The sequence below is a fragment of the Mustela nigripes genome, chromosome 4 (genome assembly GCF_022355385.1).
Source record: "Mustela nigripes isolate SB6536 chromosome 4, MUSNIG.SB6536, whole genome shotgun sequence".
In the NCBI taxonomy this organism is placed as follows: domain Eukaryota; kingdom Metazoa; phylum Chordata; class Mammalia; order Carnivora; family Mustelidae; genus Mustela; species Mustela nigripes.
Genome location: NC_081560.1, coordinates 36704439 through 36727533, shown reverse-complemented (window position 1 = coordinate 36727533; position 23095 = coordinate 36704439). Strand labels below are relative to the sequence as shown.

Here is a 23095-nt window from a genome sequence, read left to right as displayed (position 1 = left end):
TATTTTAGTATTCCTTAAAAACCAAGATGCCTTTTTTTCTTCATTTAGCCAAAGAAATAATGTCAGTGAAATCAGGGTTTTCTTGTGCAATATTTTTTTTTTGGAAAACACCTGAAAATAAATATAAAATAGTAAAATGAGGTTTCTCTGTGGACCATCTAAAATCCTGAAGTGTACCATGCTTTGGGGAGCTTGGGTTTAACACAGCATTTTTACTTTGCAGAGGAGGCAGCCAAAGATCAAAGAGGTTTAACAACAAAACTTGGGTTGGCCATGAGCCTTGACTCCATCCTTGACCCCGTGATATTCAGCCCTGTACCCTCTCCAGAGCCAGAGACTAGTTTTCCTAATTCCCTGCTTTCATATCTCATTAGATATCCCAGCAAAATGCTAGACTTGGTCCTAAACAACTCATTTTCCCCCCATTAAAAAGCTGTTCCTCTTTTTGGCTTCTGTTGTTGCTACGCAGACCCCAAGCATCTGCTTGATGCTTCCACTCCTATATCCAACTGCTGAGATTGTCAGTTTTACTCCCTCATTATCTGACCTGTCAGTGGCAAAGCTGTCCTGTGAAACCCAGTGGCAGCCAGCTTTCTCACCTTTGAGTCCTCTTAGTACTTTGCATGTTTCAGTTGGTGGCATTTATTATATACTACCTCTCATCTTCATTTTATCTGTGAACTTATCTGCAAACTTTTTTTTTGAAGGAAGGATTTAATTATCATTGACTCTCCAGTCTCTTGCACATGTATACAGTGTTCTGTGTAAATGAATGTTTGAGTGAATGACTCAATCTATCAATCAATCAACAGATGAATGGATGAATGAGTTAACTGCAATTAAGGCAAGGTAAAAGCAGCATGGGAGCTATGATTTTAAAGTAATCATTTTGTTAGTACTTTGGTTGCAGATTTTTGGAAAACAACTTACACGTAGGTTTTCTTGATGTTTTATGAACTCAAAGGCAATGTTAGTATAGAATAAGTGGAGCTTTTCTCAGGTGTGAAATATGAGCATTTTTAACTTGAAGAAAGCTATAAAAACCCAGCTTATTGGGATGCCTGAGTGGCTCAGTCGGTCAAGCTGCTGCCTTTGGCTCAGGTCATGATCCCAGGGTCCTGGGATCAAGTCCCGCATCAGGCTCCTTGCTTGGCAGGGAGCCTGCTTCTTTCTCTGCCTCTGCCTGCTGCTCTGCTTGTGCACTTGGAAGTGCGCTCGCTCTCTCTCTCTCTCTGACAAACAAATAAATAAAATCTTTAAAAAAAATCCAGTTTATTATTGGTCACTGTGACTTATAATGAAGGTACAGTCTGTTAGTCAAACAATTAAGCTGTTGGAAGTATGCACAGGAGGATAATTAATAAATATATTAATTACTTTTTCAGGCCATGAATACTCCCAGCATTCAGCTCTTAACTGAAGCATGTGTGCTGTCTTGGTAGCAGAAGTGTAAGTCTGTAATACTGTTATTATGACACATTATTTACAAGTTACTAAATTGGGAAGCTCTAGAATTATGTTCTTAAATATTTTTTGTCTTATACTAATTAGAATGCCAGATCTTTGTTTCTTTGGCCAGTTAATTCCTTACTTCCTTATATCATTTAAAACCAGGCTTAAAACTGTACCCCTGGGGCAAAAAATACATTATATGTTAATAAAAATAATTTTTAAAAAATCAGGCTTAAATCTCATCTTCACTTTGTCATTTTCTCTGGTTCCTGGGGAAGAACCTAGGCATTTTCATTGAACCACTGCCACAGGTGACTCTGATGCAAAGGTTCCCATGTCATACTTTGTGTCACTTTGCACAAGACTAGAAGTGTTTTAAGAATGAAAATCTTCCTTCATTTATATCTGTAGGACCTGTGTAGACTATGTTCTGTACATAGACATATAATGAAAGTATAGTCTATGAGTCCAACAATTAACCTATTTGAAGTATAAGTAAGGAAGTATAAACAGACACTCAATATATGGATACATGTTGAATGAATGACCTCAGCCACTGTGTGTATATCACTAAAACACCCAAATCTTAGTTTTGTTTTTTAATACAATTCTGTAGTAGCTGCTTTCTTGCTATGTGCCTGTTATGCAGTATTAAAACATTTTTACTATTATTCCAGCATCAGTACACTATAATTTATTTACTTTTTAAGATAATGTTTACTTACTCAATTACAAAGGTAGTAAGTGCTTATGGTAGAAAACATGGAGACAAAAGACCTTAAGAGAAAACTCTGAGAGATGCCCATTGGTAACATATGGGCCATGCTATGATTGAATTATACATAGCTGTGCTTTACATTTTTTAATTTACAGAATTATCTTTTAATGCCTGTCTTTGGAGAAGATAGCTGAAGATAGAGAACAGTTTCAGACATTTTGTAAGTTGTAAAGAGTGAGGACATGTTTCAGGAGAAAGTACTTTCTCAGCTTCCTAATTAAACATTTTACTTTATTCATTAAGACTGTTGTTGAGGCAGCAGAAACTAATTCTCACTAAATTGACCAAAAAGAAGCTTTGTGGGAAGAATCCAGGAGTCTCATGAGATTGAAGAGAGCCTGAAGAACAGGGTTAATAATTGATAGGGATCTAGTGGTCTTGGCCTGGCCTGCATTCCTGGCTTGCACCTTTGTTCTGAAGAATCAAAGTACTGGGGGCAACTGGGTCGCTCAAATGGTTAAGCTCCTGCCTTTAGCTCAGGTCACAATCTCAGGGTTCTGGGATCAAGCCCTGCATTGGGCTCCCTGCTGGGCAGGGAGCCTGCTTCTCCCTCTCCCTCTGCTGTTCCCCATGCTTGTGCTCTCTTGCTCTCTCTGCCAAATAAATAAGTAAAATTAAAATCTTAAAAAAAAAGAATCTAAGTACTAGGAGAGAATGGTTTTTATTTTGTTTTGTTTTGTGGAATTTAGGCTACATAAAATTAGCTGCACTTGGTGATAGACTTGAGTACGAATGGACAGGGCAAGAGGGACCAGGCATAATTTCCAGGTTTTTGGTTCCATAAATACATTGCTAATGGTGTCATTTCCTAAGTTGGGAACAGTGAAAGATGACCAGGATGGCTAAATCTTGGGAGGGGTTGCATGAGTGGTTTCTTCTCAGTCATGCTGAATTTCAGGTGCCTTGAGACATCAAAAGATGTTAAGTAGGTAACCAGATATATGGGTTGTGCCACACATTTTCTGTCTTTGCCTCCAGATCTCCCTCCCCGCTGCTTGTAGCCCTGGGAGGGTGACCTGCATCAACAAAACTTCCTTTGCCTCTGGCTTCAGATCAGGTTAGTTCAGTGGGGTACACTAGCAGGAGATCAAAAGAGGAAAAGGAGTGACTTTTGTCTTTGTTTTCTTGGCTTCATCCCAGCCTCATTGCTGTGTAAAGGCTGTGTCCCTGAACCAAAGGTCACAGCTCTCATCAGACACCTTCCCCTGCAAGCCTTGTCTTTCCAGGTTCTGGCTGCATTCTTGCTAATTACAGAACACTGTTCTACCTCTTTTAATTTCCTTGTATCCTGTCTACACACTTAAGTTGTGCCAGTCTGAACATATCACTCATTTCTGCCAGAGTCCTGACTGATACATGCGTGTAGAATTCAATGGACGGGTTCAGGCTAGAGATGTATTTTGTGGACCCTCTGTTTATAGATGTAGCAGATGCTGATGTGGATGATAAATTCCTTTGTGGGAGAGCACAGTCAAGAAATGGAGAGGACTTAGGACTGAGCTTTAGAACACTCCGCCTTCCCTCTCCCTAAAACAGGGAGGTGAAAAGAAGAACCGGATGAAAGGAGACTCTAGAGACCCCCCTTGGATCCATTAAAGAGAGAATGTGTTCGTGACCACCCATCATGACCTCACACAGTGATAGAGAGGCAGTTCAATAAAAGGAAATAAGAATGATTTAAAAATGGGAGAGTGGATGCTGGGTGGCTGGACCTAACATACCACATGTCCACATGCATGTATGCATACACACCTACATAACTTTATTAAAATGGGTTACAAATATTCTTGCTTTGTCACCAATATTAATTCTGTTGTGGGTGACAGGAAATCTAAAATGGTAGTGATATAAACAAGACGGCCATTTATTTCTCTGTCAAATGAAGTTTGGAGATAGTTCAGGGCTGACTGTCTAGAGACAGCATCCGTGTATCTATGATCAAGGTCCCCTCTATATTGTTGGCCTGCTATTCTTGGTATGCAAGTGCCATCTCATGGTTCAGGTTCACGGTTCTTGTGCTTCAGCCATCTTGTCTGCATTTAAGCCAGTAGGACTCTTCCAAGATACTACACATAACACTACTGCTTATATCTCATTGGCTAGAGCTTAGACAAATGACCATATCTACCAGCAAACTACCAAGAAATATCTTTGTTTCAGATGGCTGTTTAAAATCAGAAGTTCTAATATAAAGGAAATAGGGGAAAATAGAAATTGCGACTTTTGGTCTTTGCTAGTGGTCTTTGCTAGACATGTTATTTAAATGTTTTCTTTTCATGCAACTATTTCCTATTTTTCAACTAGTTTTGATGACTCTTTGCCAGCCATAGATATATTGTAATATCCCACTGTGTACACTGTGTGTCATAATCCAAAGCACCCATGAAAAATACCATCTGACATCAAGGATTCAGCACATAGTTAACACAGCTTAGGCAGGTTCCTTAAATGAACTTGGCTGGTCCACAAATATAACATTAGAGTCAAAAGAACCTCTAGAGGACTTCCAGTCCAGGAAATGGATTAACAAAAGATCAAGACACATATTTCAGGGAAGTGCAGCCCAACTCCCAAAGCCTGCCTTTTGCAGCTAGTTCTGACTTTCTGTGATTTAAAAATACTAGAGAATCTTTGATTCATGGGCACATTTTACACGCTGCTTGAGGCAGATGTGAATGTGCACATGTTACCCCTGGCTACACATCAATTTCTAGACAGGAATGAAATACCCATTGCTTCTTTTTCTAGGAGGCATATGATGTGGTGGTGAATGGGGCCATAAATTTCTGCAGGAGATGAAAATTCCACAGTAGGCAGTCATTACCATGTCTTTGGACTGCCTTTTCCCATAACAAATATGGTCAATTTTGTTTATGCGCTTGTAAGGAAGGTAGTTGTTGGCTCAAAGAATTTGGCTCATTAAGCTAGAGTAAACCTTCCCTCCAAAAAAGAAAAAAAAAAGTCTTAAACAATGTGGAATAGAAGAAAAGACAAAGTCCAGCCAAGGGTGGGTTGGGAAGGCAGTAGGATAGTAGGATTTTTCTCATTATGTTAGATTTATTAACTTTTTATTTTTTAATATTTTATTTATTTATTTGAGAGAGAGACAGTGAGAGAGATCATGAGCGAGGAGAAGGTCAGAGGGAGAAGCAGACTCCCCGTGTAGCTGGGAGCCCGATGCGGGACTCGATCCTGAGACTCCCAGATCATGACCTGAGCTGAAGGCATTAGTCCAACCAACTGAGCCACCCAGGCGTCCCAGATTTATTAACTTTTTAATGCAGGCATTTTGTAGCTTCAGGAGCCAACAGTTATTCTGTTTGTGTCAAATTGTCTTTGAACTCTAGAGTTATCAAACTCTGTCCTAGATACATAGCAAAGAATAAGCATTGTGAAAAGTATTTACGATAAAAATATCTAGTACACAAGATTTTTGGTGAGAAACAAATGAAACTGTAAATGACAATAATATTATAAGCTTTAAAGTTTAAACCAATGCTATTTTAATCATCATTTTCTTTATCTTACATCTCTAGCATGGATATTATTTAGCTAGTAAGAACTATATATATTAGTCTGATATGATTATTAGGTCCCCGAGAGCCTTAGGTTATTAGTCCCAAAGGTACTACCTTTGCCAGATGGCCAAAAGGTTTTGTGGAGCTCTGTTCAGTGGGAGAATTAGTGAGTCATATAATTTTACCCATTTGTGTGGGTAGAAAGTTATTTAACTTGAACATAGCACCAGCAATTAAAGATATCTCTCTGGAACATTTTTAAAAGAACCTAATGATTCTCTGAGATTATAAAATGAACCAAGTGTTACTTTGGTTCCTGGTAAACTCTATTCTCTTATATCATACTTCCTACTGGTAACAATATTTGAATATATTATGGTGCCAAATTATTACAGATTTTGAATCTTCATGTAATAGCCTGCTACACGTTGACTTGTTTACTGATCCATGAAAATACTGTGGTACACAAAGTAGCAAGTAGGATTATTTTGCCCTTCATGAAAAAGATTAAACTGCTGAATAATTAAACTGTATTGGTTATCTACTGCTGTTTGACAAGTTTTCCCAACTCATAGAGGCTTGAAGAATTCCTCAAAGAGGCTTAATTGGGTGCCTCAGGTCTCTTAGGAGGTGTGACCAAGCTATCAGCTGGGGTTGTAGTCTCATCCAAAAGGTCGACTGATGGTAATGCTGGCATCCACTCCGAAGGCCACACATGTGGTTGTTCAAACACTAGCCAATTAGGCTTTTCCACAGAGTTTCCTCAAAACATGGCAACTGGCTTTCCTTCTAGGCTAGTGACGAGAGAGAGAGAGAGAGCCCCAAAGAGAAGACAGTCTTCTTATAATTTACTCTCAAAAGCAGCTTGTTCTCACTCCTGCCATATTCTATTCATTAGAAATGAGCCAATAATTCCATTCCACAGCACTGGGAGGGAGTACTCAAGGGCATGAATATCAGATAGTAGAGATCATTAGGTATTATCATAGAGGCTTCCTACAATGGCATTGGAGTTCTATATATGTTTTTTTAAGATTTTTATTTATTTATTTTGAGAGAGAGAGAGACAAAGTGAGAGAGATCATGAGAGGGGAGGTCAGAGGGTGAAGCAGACTCCCCAAGGAGCTGGGAGCCCAATGTGGGACTTGATCCCAGGACTCTGGGACCATGACCTGAGCCAAAGGCAGTTGCTTAACCAACTGAGCCACCCACGTGCTCCAGAGTTCTATATTTTTAAATGACTGATTGGCAGACGGTCTTGATTTTATTTATTTATTTATGAAAGATTTTATTTATTTACTTGACAGAGAGAGACACAGTGACAGAGTGAACACAAGCAGGGGTAGTGGAAGAGGGAGAAGCAGGCTTCCCACTGAGCAGGGAGCCCGATGCAGAACTCGATCCCAGCCAGGGCCCTGGGCTCATGACCTGAACCAAAGGCAGACACAATGACTGAGCCACCCAGGCACTCAGATGATCTTGATTTTAATAAATTATTTCAATTTTACCTAGTAGCTAATTTGGATATTTGTTAATGAAATAAGGCTCTGTAAAGTCAGAAATCTACTGATAAATTTCCTAGAAAATACTTGATGTCAGGTCAGGTTTTATGATCAACTTTTAGGCACTGAGCCTATAAAATCTACATACTGGTTTTTTATAGATTCAATACATTTCGTCTAGTAACCTCTTTCAATAAATTAAGTAGTAAACTATTTTCTACAACTCCAGTTTTTTTGAAGTATTGAATAAAAGTACATTTTCTATGGTGAGAATTTCACATATTATATATTAGGCATAATTGGGCTAAATGTTTTACATACTTTGGCCGTTATATCTTTTTTTTTTTTTTTAAGGGAGAGAATGCACATAAGCAGGAGGCAGGGCAGAGGGAGAAGCAGGCTTTTTACTGAGCAGGAGTCTGATGCGGGACTAGATCCCAGGACCCTGAGATCATGACCTGAGCTGAAGTCAGACGCTCAACGACTGAGCCACCCAGGCGTCCTGGCCATTATATCTTTAACTATGCTCTTCCCCTTTCTTCTAAGGCTCCACTACACATACACTAGAATCCTTGATATTGCTTGCAATCATTGATGCTGTGTCGTTTGTTAGTCTTTTTTCTTTTGCTTCATGGATAATTTTTTTTTAAAGATTTATTTATTTATTTTGAGAGAGAGAAAGAGAGCACATGGGGAAGAAGGGCAGAGAGAGAGAGAGAGAGTCTTAAGCAGACTCTGCGCTGAGTGGGGAGCCCAATGTAGGGTTCAGTCATGACCCTGAGATCATGACCTGAGCCAAAACCAAGAGTCGGATGTTTAACTGACTGCGCCACCCAGGTGCCCCACTCATGGATAATTTTCTACTGCTATACAACAAATTACCACAGACTTTGAGCCTTAAAATAACATTCATTTATTAACTCACAGTTTTATAAGCCAAAAATCTGACACAACGTATCTGGGTTCTCTCTTCAAGATCTCACAGGGCTGAAATCAAGGTATTGACAGGGAATGAGGTTCTCATGTAAGGCTTAGCATCCATTTCCAAGCTCACTGTTTGTTGACAAAATTCATTTTCTTGGACTTACAGGATTGAGGTCCCTATTTTTCTGCTGCCCCTCAGTTCATAGCTGATCTTATGAAATAGAGACTGCCCACATTTCTTATCATATGGTCTCCTCCATTGTCAAGCCAGTAACAGTGCTTTAAATACTTTTCTTGCTTTGATCTGTAACTCCCCTCTGTGATCAGCCAGAGAAGCAATCTGCTTTCAAAAAGCCTATGTGCTTAAGTCAAGTCTGCCTGGATAATCTCTCTTTCTTAAGATCATCTGTGTCGTATAATATAATCACCAGGTAAAATGTATCATATTCATAGTCATGTGGATTATGTGGGGTTTGTACACCAGGGGCATGAAATCTTGGGAGTACATCTTGGAATTCTGCTCACCTCAGATAGATTTACTGTCCTTTCTTCAAGTTTAGCTATCTTTTCTTCTGCAGCATCATACCTGTTATTAATACCATCTAGTATATTTTTCATCTAGACATATTTTTTTACCTATACAGGTCTCATTTATGTCTTTTAAATATCTTCCATTTCTCTCCTCATAATGGTCATTTTTTTCTACCTTCTTGAATAGTTATAATAACTGTTTCAATATCTTTGCTAAGTCATCATGTTTTTCATTTCTCGTTTTTAAAAATCAAAATGTCTCCTGGTTATAGGTAATATTTCCTGCTTTTTTTGCTTGCATGGTGATTTATGATCAAATGTTAGACATGGCGAACTTTATATTTTTGAGTGTTTGGTTTTTGTTGTATTCCTTCAAATTGTGTTGGATTTTGTCTCAGCACACAGTTAAGTTACTTGGAACCTATCAGATCCTTTTAACTTTTGTCTTTAAGCTTTCTTTGTTAAGGCAAGTCTAGAGCTGCCTTCAGTCAGGAAATAATTTAGCCCTCCTGCTAAACTGGCACACTTTTGAGGAGTCTACACAATGCCCCATGTATTAAGAAATCTTTCCCCTCAGGATTATACAGAATAAACCATTCCCCACCCTATGTGACCCCTGGGAATTGTTGGGCCTTCTCATTTCCAGTGGTTCTTTTCCTGGCCTTGGGTAATTTCCTTTCAAACACTCAAAGAATAATACTCAGCCAGATACTAGGGTATACCTCTGAAGATTTCCAGAGCTCTCTCCTTCTCTCTCAGCAGCTCTGTCTCTTCTGGTAATTTGTCTTGAAAGTTTTTCTTGCCTTGTCCACTATTTATTTTTTGTTTCTTTAATTCCACTTATGAGTGAAATACTCTGGTATTTGTCTTTCTCTGACTGACTTATTTCATTTGGCACTGTACTCTCTAGCTTCATCCGTGTAATTGCAAATGGCAATATTTCATTCCTTTTTATGGCTGAATAATATTCTGTTACACACACACACACACACACACACACACACCACCTCTTCTTTTTTTTTTTTTTTTTAAAGATTTTATTTATTTATTTGACAGAGAGAGACCACAAGTAGGCAGAGAGGCAGGCAGAGAGAGAGAGAGGAGGAAACAGGATCCCTGCTGAGCAGAGAGCCCTATGTGGGACTCGATCCCAGGACCCTGAGATCATGACCTGAGCCGAAGGCAGCGGCTTAACCCACTGAGCCACCCAGGCGCCCCACACCACCTCTTCTTTATTCATTCATCTATCAGTGGACATGTGGGCTGCTTCCATATCATGACTATTGTAAATGATGCTGCAAAATCTATTCTGGAGAATCTGGAGAATCTATTCTGGAGAATGTTCCATGTATCCTTGAAAAGAATGTGTATTTTGCTGTTTTAGGATGGAATGTTCTCAATATATCTATTAGTCAAATGTGTCATTCAAAGCCACTCTTTGCTGTTCAATTTTTGTTTGGATGATCTGTCCCTTGATGTAGGTGGGTGTTAAAGTCCCCTACTATTATTGTATTACTATCAATTACTTTCTTTGTGTTTGTGATTAACTGCTTTATGTATTTGGGTACTCCCATGTTGAGTGTATAAATATTTGCAATTGTTATATTTCCTTAGATTGTTCTTCTTATTATATAGTATCCTCCTTTGCCTCTTGCTGCAGTCTTTGTTTTAAAGTCCATTTTGTTTGATGTAGTTATTGCTATCCTGGCTTTCTTTTCACTCCCATTTTCATGATAAATGCTTTCTATCTCTTCACCTTCAATCTGCATTTGATTTTAGGTCTGAAATGAGTCTCTTGTGGGCAGCATGTGGGTCGGTCTTTAGGGTGGGTCTTTTAGGTCTAAAATATTCTGTCACCCTAAAACTTCTAATTGGAGGATTTGGTCCATTTACATTCAAATTAATTATTTATAGGTATGTATATATTGCGATTTTGTTACTTTTTTTTTTTTAAAGATTTTATTTATTTATTTGTTAGAGAAGGAGCACAAGCAGGGGGAGCTGCAGGCAGAGGGAGAGACAAGCTTTCCGTTGAGCAAGGAGCCCGATGTGGGATTCAGTCCCAAGACCCTGTGATCATCACCTGAGCAGAATGCAGACACTGTACCACTGAGCCACCGAGGTGTCCCTGTTACTTGTTTTATGGTTGTTTTTGTAGTTCTTCTCTGTCTCTTCTCACCATAAATTGGCTTTCTTTAGTGATATGCTTGGATTATTTTCTCTCTCTTTTTTGTATAGTCATTACTGATTTTTGATTTGTGGTTACCATCAGGTTTATATATAACATCTTTGCATATAGCAGTCTATACTAAGTTGATGGTTGCTTAAGTTTGAGTCCATTCTTTATTGCCTCCCCCTGCCCCCCAGTTTAAGTATAGGGAGTCATACTTTTGATCTTTCTGTTTTGTGAGTTTCTTGACTGATTTTTGTGAGTCCCTTGACTTATTTTTACTGCTTTTGTGGTTGCTACTCTTTCCACTCAAAGAATCCCCTTTACTATATCTTGAAGGGGCAGGAGTCAATTTGGAGTGATGCTGACCCCTGTTGGCGCTACTTGCACACTGCCATGTTTATTGTAGGGGGTGGCCTCAGGAGAGCCCTCGGGACAGGTGTTTGCTATGGGAGGGTGCCAGTTTGGAGAAGGAAGCTCTATAGAAGTGTGCAGGGTTGGAGCTGCTGTTAGCAAGCTAGGTGGGGAGTGTTTGTGCTGTGCTGATTTGTGTTTATAGGCTGGGGAGGGGAGTGAGAGTTGGAAATCTGCACCTGCTGGCCCCTTTGTTCTAATAGAAGTCTTCCAAAGATCCCTACTCCTCCAGCACAGGCCCTGAGATTAGCAAACAAATCCCCTCCACTCTTCCCACTCCCCCCCCCCCACCATACACTCCATGTGTCTTTCAATTTGTTGCTTCCGTGCTGTATCTCAGCAGGACTGTTTGTTGTGCTGTCTCTTTGAGGGCAATTACTCAGTGTTCCATCACCTTCCAGATTTCCTAGAGGCAAGCCCACTGATTATTAAAGTTCCAGAAGTTTAAGTCCTTCTAATCATTAGAACTGAAGAAGTTAAGCCCCTTTGGTTTACAAAGTCAAATGTTATGGGGATCATCAGCTCAGTGTAGGTTCCCAGTGCCTGGGGTGCCTGGGGTAGGGTGTGATCCTCCCTTCTCTGTACCTACAGTATCCCTTTGTCCTGTGACCATGCCTTTGGTTCAGTTTGGCTCTCAATTTCATCTCTTCCACTGATGTTGTTCTCTAGGTGTATCTCTGGAACAAGGTAAACTTGGGATCCTCCTACAATACCCTCTTCCCTTAAAGTCTGGATGCCCATTTTCAAATGTCAGCTTCATCTTTAGGGGCACCTGGGTGGCTCAGTGGGTTAAGCCTCTGCCTTTGGCTCAGGTCATGATCTCAGGGTCCTGGGATCGAGTCCCACATCAGGGTCCTGGGATCGAGTCCCACATCAGGCTCTCTTCTCAGCAGGGAGCCTGCTTCCCCACCCCACCCCACCTGCCTCTCTTTGTACTTGTGATCTCTGTCAATTAAATAAGTAAAATCTTAAAAAAAATAATAATAATAAGGGGCGCCTGGGCAGCTCAGTGGGTTAAGCCTCTGCCTTCGGCTCAGGTCATGGTCCTGGGATCGAGCCCCGCATTGGGGGGGTTGGGGGGGGTCTCTGCTCAGCAGGGAGCCTGCTTCCCCCTCTCTCTCTGCCTGCCTCTTTGCCTACTTGTGATCTCTCTCTATCTGTTAAATAAATAAATAAAATCTTAAAAGAAAATGTCAGCACCATCTTTCGATCCAGGTGACACGGTTTCCTTTCCTGAACTCTGTGTTTTAGACACCAGTATTTCACAGGCACAGAATGTATGTGGGCCTAGATGTAACCTGAATAAATGCAATACCAATTCTCTGTGCTGTCAACTAAACGGTTACTAAATGCTAGAAAATTGTGCCAATTTGTGTTTTTTAGGAAACAGGTGTCAGAAGTACAAAGGATTTTTTGGGGGGAAATGTCTATTAAAGATCAAGGGAAAAGGGAGCAAGAATGGGTCAGGAAAGCATTCAGACCACAATGTAGGTCTGATACCTACGGAGAGGAAAGGAAGTAAGTTTGGGTAGGAGGAGCCTCTGACTGCAATATAGTTCTGAGAAAGTCTTGACCAGCGGGGATCTCTGGTACAAAGATTGCCAGTAGGGGAGTCCTAGATTAAACAGAAATGACTAACCCCTCGTTTCCCTGTCTCGTAGCCTCTAACTGAAAGCTCCCTTGAGATGGCAGAGCCTCAAACTGCGCACTGAGGCGGATCCTGAAGGGGTGGCTAAGGGCCATGGATAACTGTGTACTTCATGGCCATTTTTCCTTTGAAGTGAGATCTGAGTGGCTTACCTCCATGGCTGGCAAAAATTGTAAATAATCTTATTTTTATAAAAAAGTTAGTGAAATTTAATATTTCTAAAAGATAACTTAAAATATCACTAATCATGCTACAACATGGATAAAATTTGAGAACATTATGCTAAGTGGAATAAACCAGTCATAGGAAGACAAATACTGCATGATTTCACTTATGTGAAGATCTAAAATAGTCAAACTCTTAGAAACAAAAAGTAGAATGGTATTTGCTAGGGGCAGGGAGGAGGGCAAAAGGGAAGTTATTCAGAGGGTATAGAACAATATATATAGTTTCAGTTTTGCATGATGAGAAAGTTCTGGAGATCTGTTGCACAAGGTGGCTATAGTTATGAGTGTTGTCCAGTATGCTTAAAAATGGTTAAGATGGGGGACGCCTGGGTGGCTCCGTGGGTTAATGCCTCTGCCTTCGGCTCAGGTCATGATCCCGGGGTCCTGGGATTGAGCCCGGCATCGGCATCGGGCTCTCTGCTCAGCAGGGAGCCTGCTTCCTCCAGTCGCTCTTTCTCTGCCCGACTCTCTGCCTACTTGTGATCTCTGTCAAATAAATAAATAAAATCTTTTAAAAAAATGGTAAAGATGGCAAATTTTATGTTATGAGTTTTTACCACAAAAAATAGCTTTTATTTTGATTTAATTTTAATTTTATTTTTAAAAGTAGCTTCCATATCCAATGTCGGCCTTGAACTCATGACCCTAAGATCAAGACCTGAGATCAAGAGTTGGACATTGCACCCACTGAGCCACCCAGGTACCCCAATAAATAGTTTTTAAGAGTCATTCATTATAATCACTATTTTGCCTTCTCATTTTAATATAACATTTTGAAATAAGAATTAAAAGTAAGTTTTTTCTTTTTTTATTGAGGTATAATTGATATATAGCATTATGTGAGTGTCAGGTGTACAACATGATGTGTCTATATTTGTCTATAATTGTGAATTGATTACCACAAAAAGTCTCGTTAATATCCATCACCAAATAAGCTACATAATTTTTTTCTTTTGATGAGAACTTTTAAGATCAACCCTCTTGACAACTTTCAAATACACAATACAGCATTGGTAATGTACTCACGATGCTGTACATTACATGACATGCTCTACCTGTAACTGGAAGTTTCTGCCTTTTTTTCATCTTACCCATTGCTCCCTCACCTCCCACCCCATGCCTCTAGTAACCACCACTCTGTTCTCTGTATCTATGAATTCAGTTTTGTTTGAATTCACGTTTGTTTGAATTCAGTTTGTTTGATTCCACGTTAGAGAGATCATATGATATTTGTCTTTCTGTGACTTACTTCAGTTAGCACATGATACCCGCTAGTTCTAGCCATGTTGTCATGAATGGCAAGTTTTCTTTGTCCTATGGCTGAAGATCACATTTTCTTTATCTATTCATCTATTCATTGATGGGCACTTTGGGTGCTCCCCTGTCTTGGCTATTGTAAATAATGCTGCAGTGAAATAATAAATAAAATAATAAATAAAATGCTGCAGTGAAATAAATAATGGTGTGTATGTCTTTTTGAGTCAGTGTTTTCATTTTCTTCAGCTAAATACCCAGAAGTGGAAATGCTGGATCATATGGTAGTTCTGTTCTGTTTAATTTTTGAGGAACCTCTATACTGTTTTCCAGAGTGACTGCACCAATGTAAATTCCCACCAGCTGTGCATTAAGAGTTCCCTTTTCTCTACATCCTCACCAATATTTTCACTCTAGCCCTAGGCTCTGCAAGCATTGAGATCTGCTGAGCTTCCATTTCTTTCAGTCATAAACCTCTCTATCCTAAGTATAGCAATCTAACCCTAACAGCCTGTTTTTTTTTTTTGTTTTTTGTTTTTTTTTTAATGACAGTTTGTTATTTCAGAAATCTGAGTCTTAACTGTAACTTGTCCCTGATGATTTAAAATGGCACAACCCCTGGGTTGTGCACATGCTGGGTCCCAGGGAGAGGGAGGGGTCAGGTGGGAGGAAGGAAGTCTCAGAGGGGCAGAGTGAGGAGACTGGTTTAGTATTTTATGTAAATGTTGCCAAGATTGAAACCAGCAGTGAGGAGTGGGTGTTATAAGGCAGGAAAAAAATCTATCATCTTTAGAGGAAACTGAACAGTGAAATTAATTATAGCCCATAATGAACATATCTGGACTTTACATTTGTCTTAAAGAGAAAAATCATATAACTCAACCATTTTTTCAGACAATGTTTTGGCTGTTTTAAAATGTCAAACAACAGTGTACACTCAGAAATATTAACTAAAAACTTTGAATTCATTCTCAAGATTTTCATTAAATCAGTACCACCTAGTGTTAAGCTGTTTTCAAAAGGCTAAAGGCTGGTCGGGAGGAGGTGTAGATATGTGGAGAAATTTTGAAACTGCATATATCAGAGCAAACTGGTTGTGTCCTGTTACTGGGAGCATCAAATTGTTATGTTATTGTGTGAATGAATACAAAAGAACAGGCTTGTATCCAGGGGGCAATACTTCCAAGCTGTTTGGCTTTGGAATAGTCACTTAACCTCTCTGTGCCTTGGGTTCCTTATTGATAACAAGGAGAGATTATGATCCAGTAGTCTACCCTTATTGGCAGGTTTGCTTTCTGTGGTTTCGGTGACTCACGGTCAATTATGGTCCAGAAACTGATGATTGTCTTTCTGATGAATTGTCTGAAGGTCAGTCTTGGCTTCGCTATGTCACCTCACTTTGTCTTATCAGGTAGGCATTTACTCATCTCATATTATCATAAGAAGGGTGGGTACCGTACAGTAAGATATTGGGTACGGGGAGACCATATTCATATAACTTTTATTAAGTATGTTGGTATAATTACTCTACTTTTTATTTTGTTATTGTTACTGAACTGTTACTGTGCTGAATTTATAAATTCCACTTCATCATAGGTACAGGAAAAGTATCGTGTATCTAGGGTTCAGTACTATCTCTGGTTTTAGGCATCCAGTGGCAGACTCAGAATCTATTTCCCATGGATAAGAGGGAACTTCTAGTATTTCTTATCCTATTAAGCTACCGTGATGATTAAATGAGATTATGCATGTGAATAAAATACTAGAGCAGGGCTTGGCACATACCAAGCATTCAGTAAATATTATCCGTAGTTATTGTTTCCTTATCCATGTGTATTTGCTCCCCTCCATGAATTGCTTCTACGTCTGAGCTAACTGTTGCCTTCCAAAATGTGTGTTCAGTAAGAAAGCATTGAATGGACCATTTTAAACTCATCACCACCACAAATCAAAATAAAACTACTCAAAGATTGTATGATAATCTTTGTAGTGTGTCCCTTGTCATCCTTGTAGTAAAAGACTAGTCTTAGATTAGGGTGGATCGTCCATTTAAAATTCCTACCATGAGTCTGAAAGTCAGGTTTCAAAATGATTCTTTGAAAGGGCATGAAAGCAGTTTATTTTTCATGCCTATTCTTGAAATGTATCACAGACGCTATGAAAAAAGAGAGGGAGTAGGAGGCAAGACTTCTTAGATGAATGTGAGATTTAAGATGTTACTTGCCAAAGAGTTTTGGTCTTGTTTTTACACATTTCAAAATTATGTCCCCCAGGTTTCAGTGATGATACCCAAACTTGGTGGAGTGGCTAATGAGAAAAGCAAACGATTCTGTCTGATACTTCAGGACCTCTGCTCTACTACTAACCACTATTCACCCCCAACTCTTTACTACTGTTCACTGTTCACCCAGAGAGCCATCGGAACAGAAACACTTTGCAGTTCCAAATTGGTGACATCAACAGGGAATATGGGAAAATTTGAGGGCCTTGAAAATAACTGGAAATTATTACATGGAATGCTATTTGAATTCTATTATACGGGATTCTATTGATTTTTTTCTTCCTTTCTGACCAACCTTACTATGCATTAGAAGTCAGAATCCCTCTCGTTGCCCCAGTGAGAGCCAACTCTGAACATTTTTCTTCCTTGAGAGACAGAAAACAAAGCCTAGGAAAACAAAGCCTCTAATATCCAAATCCATTGCTTGCCTGCTTCTCAGTCTGGAGTTCCAGTTCCATGTGTGAAGAATAATTCTCTCCTTGACACTGGCTATTTCAAGGGAGAGGGAGCTCCCCAATCTAGAATGGCCTTGCTTGTTAGGTCTTAAACCTCTCCCCTAAAAGACAGCTAAGAGTCACTTTGACACAAAGGTTCTGAAGACAATGCCAGCCACCCTCAAACTGCTCATAAAGTGGCTGGTGTGCCATCTAGAGGCGCACATAGTGATCATCATGCCACCATGACGCCGGTCACAGCTCTTGAAATGGACTCCTTGAGTCTCTTTAGACTCAACATCCCAGGTTCCCTCGACTTGCTTGTATTTCAGGGCTTTGAATCTCCTTCCTCGCTGTTTAAAATTCTTGTATTACTTTTGGGCAACTTCCCTCCAAAAATGAGGTCCCTGCAATGAAATATTTGACTCCTGGTGTGGTGTGACAGGGCCCAGTAGGTAAGTGATAACCAGTGAAGAAGACTATTTTTTCTAGCTTCTGGAGAAAACTTAGACTATACTCAATAAATTCTTCTGTCTACTCTTAGGATGGTTAAGGTGTCCAAGCTGCCATTTTAATCTTTTCTGCTTTGAAGTTTCTGGGAGGATCTTATATCACCTTGTTCTTACCCTTGCTGACTTTAATTAAAAGACTTCTTTATCTCACCCGAAACCCTGCCTCAGATTTCAAAGCCTCCAGGCTGCATATCTTAGGAGAGCCAGTAGACTTCTTCTCATCTCTTGGCTATGGATGGTCAAACTTATGTAACCATTTTATGGGATGAGGTGTCCTCAAACATACCATGTTGGATTTTCTTTTCCAGCTCTGCAGACCATCTTGGGCAAATGATATCCATCTCTGGTCTCTTTTCATTATCTAAGCAGTCCTGTTTTCAGTTATTAAAAATTCCTATCTTAACTAATCAAATCCCCACCTCCACCCTTTGTACTCAGCTCAGGGCTGACCTATAGTCCCACAGACTGGCAGTGGGGAGGTCTGTCCTTCTGCTTCCCTGCTCCATCCTTCAGCCTCCCCCAGGTTTGGTTGTGCAAGAGGATGACAGAAAAAGAATAGCCTGTCTTTTAACTTAGCTGGAGCTATGTGTATTCCTATCCTTGATAGCAAATACCCCTTCTTATGGATAAGCAAAGTGCTGGCCTTTCTCTGCTGAGGAGTTTCTGGGCACACCTCTCCCCTCTCATCCCCCCATGGGCCTTCTAGTTACACTATTTTCTGACTCAAGTATGGAACTTTCTACATTCTTACGAATCCCCACGTCCTATTCCAGAGACCTTACCTGGGTTCTCCTTATCCTAATGGGCATCCTTTTGGGAGCCTGTGAGGATGATGATCTTGTGATGACGGTCTGTGATGTCAGTCTGGGAAATGGGTGCCCCTGTCCACAGCTGGTATGAGTGCTGTAGGCTTCCACTTTCCTGCTCTCTTCTTGCACTGGCAGCTCTAGCCAGTCCCTCACCTTATACCTTTTTGTTGAGAATAGGTACCAGTTTTTGGGTTCTTTAAACTCTGGGGGACATATGTCAAGCTTTCTTACTTTGGCTTCACAGTTATCTCTTCACTGGCCATTCCTTCCCCCTAAAATATTTAATTGTAGGGTGACTGCTCCTTCAGTAAATTCCCCTATGATCTGTCTCCTTACTAGGAATTCTTCATTGAGCTGCACTCTTAATATTTTTGTAATTTTCTGCCTGTATGATAAACTTATGTAAACAGTTAATAATTATGAGACTTCATCAAGATAAAAAGCTTTTGGACAGCAAAGGAAACAATTGACAAAACCAAAAGATAACCGACAAAAATGGGAGCAGATAATGGGAGAAATGGCCTATCAGATAAAGGGCTAGTATCCAAAATCTATAAAGACCTTATCAAACTCAACACCCAAAGAAAAAACCATCCAGCCAAGAAATGAGCAAAAAACAGGAACAGACATTTCTCCAAAGAAGATATACAAATGGCCAACAGACACATAAAAAAAATGCTCCATATCACTCGGCATCAGGGAAATACAAATCAAAACCGCAATGAGATACCACTTCCCACCAGTCAGAATGGCTAAACTTAACAAGTCAGGAAATGACAGACTTAGTGAGGATGCAGAGAAAAGGGGAAACTTCCTGCATTGTTGGTGGGAATGCAAACTGGTGCAGCCACTCTGGAAAACAGTGTGGTGGGTCCTCAAGAAGCTGAAAAAAGGCATTTACCCCAAAATTACAAATGTAGTGATCCAAAGGCACACATGCACCCCAATATTTATAGCAGCCATGTCCACAGTAGCCAAATTGTGGAGAGAGCCCAGATGTCCATTGACAGATAAATGGATGGAAAAAATGTGGCATATATAAGATGGAATATTGCTCAGCCATCAAAAATGAAATCTTGCCATTGGCAATGATGTGGATGAAATTAGAGTGTATTAAGCTAAACGAAGTAAGTCAATCAGAGAAAGATAATTATCATACGATCTCACTCATATGTGGAATTTAAGAAAACAGGATCATTGGGAAAGAGAGGAAAAAATAAAACAAGACAAAATCAGAGAGGGAGACAAACGATAAGTGACTTTTAATCATAGGAAACAGAGTGGTTGGAGGGGTGGTACGGGGGGTTGGAGTAACTGGGTGATGGGCATTAAGGAGGAGGGCACATGATATAATGAGCACTGGGAGTTATATAAGACTAATGAATCCCTGACCTCTACCTCTGAAATCAATAATACATTATATGTTAATTAATTGAATTTAAATAAAAATTTTAAAAAATAAACTACACAAGATGAAAAAACATTTAACAATGAATCTTGCATTAATAGTTACATCTCAGCATTGCTTCACGCTGATAAGCTATGGCCTCTGAGAAGAGGCACATGCACACAGGAAGCTCCTTCACCCCAACCAGGACCGAGCCCGGGGTCTCTTTAATACAGTGGTGAGCATCCTTATGTGACCTGGGGATTCATGAGCAATCACCTTTAGTCAAAATAAGGAGGCAACAGCTGTGAACCCTAAAGGGTCTAACAGGAATTAGACGTTTTTCCAGGCTGTGAGCTGCCTCTGAAAGGCCTCCAGCAGCTAAGAGACCTGTAATTTAATCACAAGAAGGGTTGGGTATTTGTTCCTATGTTTTGTAACTTCAGACTTCAGACAGGTCTTCACAAACCGAGATACATATATTTATACGTACACTTTTTAAGAAATAAGAGCCAGTTGGACTGCAGAGTATGCTCGGGGTCAAAGGGCGCTTTATCCCCTCAAATGGAAATGTACATACACATTTTTGCTTGTCGCTTAAATACTATACTTAGGATAATGACAAATGCCTTAGACCTTTTGCGTCTTGCCTCTCATTTGTTACTCCCTCAGAGACTGTGTCTTATCCCCTAGAAACAAAAACTTCCCCTTTGGGAGATGATTCTGTATTTCTAGGTAATTCTAGCAATTGCTCTGTAAACCCCTGGCTATTCTGGGTACCAATGGTGGGATCTTGCTTTAGTTAAAAAGCTCTGCTTTAACCTAGAGCAACTCTTTTTCTCTCATTAGATGACCTTGAAAATGAAGCCACTTCTTGTCATCTTTGGGTGTTTCTTTTTAAATCGAGAAAGATTGTTAGAGAAGGTGACCTTCTGATTCAGCGCTTCGTGCTTTAACATGAGGCATAACAGTTGTGTTCTGTGGAATAAGCAACTTTCCCAAAAAGTGGCCCTTATTCATCATTAAGGTTTTCATGGGGAGTTAAAAATTAAAGTTAAAAATAGGTTACCCAAATTTGCAGACCACTCATTTTAGTGTATTGTGTTACTGTACAGTCCAAAAAGTAGAAAGACACGGTCTAATGGCTTATGGAAGAGAATATGAGAATTCACTCGTAGTTTGAAGATTTTCTGATGAGTTACTAAACAGATTTCACTCATGGGGAGAATCTATCTTGTAATCCTGGTGGCATCTTTTTCTAAAAAAAAAAAAAAAAAATGCACAGCTCTCTTACGCACAATAGTTTTGACATTTTTTTAGCATGCAGCTTAAATCCCTTTGTCTAAGGTTCTGGCTCTAAATTCTTGACCAGGCAGAAGCCCAGAATGAACTGTGAATGAAAGAAGAAATTAATTTGACAACCAGTACCATTCCGTCCCTGGGAGGGTGTGAGCAGTGCAGTGCTGCACTCTGTTGGGCTGCTTCAGAAACAGTGTGCATTTTGTCTTCCCAGAGAGTTTTCCCAAGGAAATGTCTCCAGTCACTTGCCTGGGAATAACCTGGCTGTTGATTCAACACAGAGACGACTCTTTTAACAGAAGAGCAAAAGAAACACAATAAGCAAAGCAATAGGGTAGAAAATGAAATGGTAAAACTCTTTGATGGACAGTGAATGTCTGTATGCCCTCTGCCCCCACTAAATATATGTTGAACCCCTAATCCTGATGTGATGGTATTTGGAGTAGGGTCCTTGGTAAGTAATTAGGGCCTGAGGGTGTAGCCCTTGTAATGGGATTAGTGCTTTTATACAAGAAATGCTTTTTTTCTGCATCTATGGAGATGATCATGTGATTTTTATTCTTAATTCTGTTACTGTGGTATATAGCACTTATTGATTTGTGTATGTTCAGCCATCATAGCATCCCAGGGATAAATCCCACTTCATCAGAGTGTGTGATCCTTTTACTAGGCTGTTGAATTTGGGTAGCTAGTATTTCGTGTAGGATTTTTGGTTTCGGCTGGCGCCTTGATCTTGGACTTCCTGGCATCCTTAACTGTTAAGAAATAAATGTAATCTAGTTCTGGCCAATGAAATATAAGAGCAATTAGGCTGGGGGAAAGATCCCCCCCCCCCCCAGCATAAGAGCAAAAGCTTCAGGAGAAGAAAGTTCCATCTGTCTACTCATCCTTTGCTGTTTCTGGAGCCGTTAGGGGCTGTGCTGCCTAGAATGTGGCAGACACCTTGTAACCATCAGGTGTTAATTCTGTGGAGGAAACTACTGACCTGGCAGCCACTGACCACCCATGGAGCCAAGCTTGGAGCTTCTTGTTCTTCAGGGTTTAAGCTTCTGAGGTTGGCTATTCTGTTACTTAGAGCCAAATGCTTTTCAGCCGCTACAGATAGTTTAAAGTCTGGGTAGGAAATAATGCTTCTCTACACCACTGCATGGAAGAGTGTTTAAACTGGCTATCCTGCCTGCTCTTAATTCCCTTAGTCAGTGCTTTGATTGCTCCGTGACCTGGGAGCCCTGATGATTACAGTTCAGTGAGACTTGAGATGTGTAAAAGCAGACTTCTGACCTGAAGCTGGCCTCTGAAAGTGTGGTTTGGGGGCCCCTGGCTGGCTCAGTTGGTAGAGCAGGCATCTCTTGATCTTGGGGTTGTGAGTTTGAGACACATGTTGGGTATGGAGATTACTTAAAAAGAAAATCTTTACAAAAATAAAAATTAGATCATAAAATCTTTTAAAAATAAAAAAAAAGTGTGCTTTGAATGGCATAAAATCTTCCACTCAGTAGATAAAATAAAGTGAATTTCCTTGTATCCCACTTTCAGATCTGACATTCTAGTGGTAGAGATTATTTTTTCTCAGGGTTTTTAAGAGTTTTCTTTCTTTATCACTTTCAGATTTTATTTATTTGACAGAGAGAGGGAGAGAGAGCACAAGCAGGGGGAGCAGCAGGCAGAGGGAGAAGCAGGCTCTCCACCGAGCAGAGAACCCATTGTGGAACTCAATCCCAGGATTCTGGGATCAGGCCCTGAGCTGAAGGTAGATGCTTAACCGACTAAACCACCCAGGTGTCCTAAGAGTTCTTTCTTAATTTGCATATTTTCTTTCTTTTTTTTTTTAATTTTTTTTATTTTTTTATTTTTTAATTTATTTATTTATTTTTTTTTAATTTTTTATTTTTTATAAACATATATTTTTATCCCCAGGGGTACAGGTCTGTGAATCACCAGGTTTACACACTTCA

General features: G+C 39.9%; 1 long non-coding RNA gene across 1 annotated transcript in view; it reads left to right on the top strand.

Moving 5' to 3' along the window:
* LOC132015784 (uncharacterized) overlaps window positions 1–23095 on the top strand; it is a 41334-nt gene that overhangs the window by 15749 nt on the left and 2490 nt on the right. The window contains exon 2 of the long non-coding RNA XR_009403767.1: window positions 1386–1449. This is a non-coding gene — a long non-coding RNA (uncharacterized LOC132015784). The remainder of the gene's footprint in view (window positions 1–1385; window positions 1450–23095) is intronic.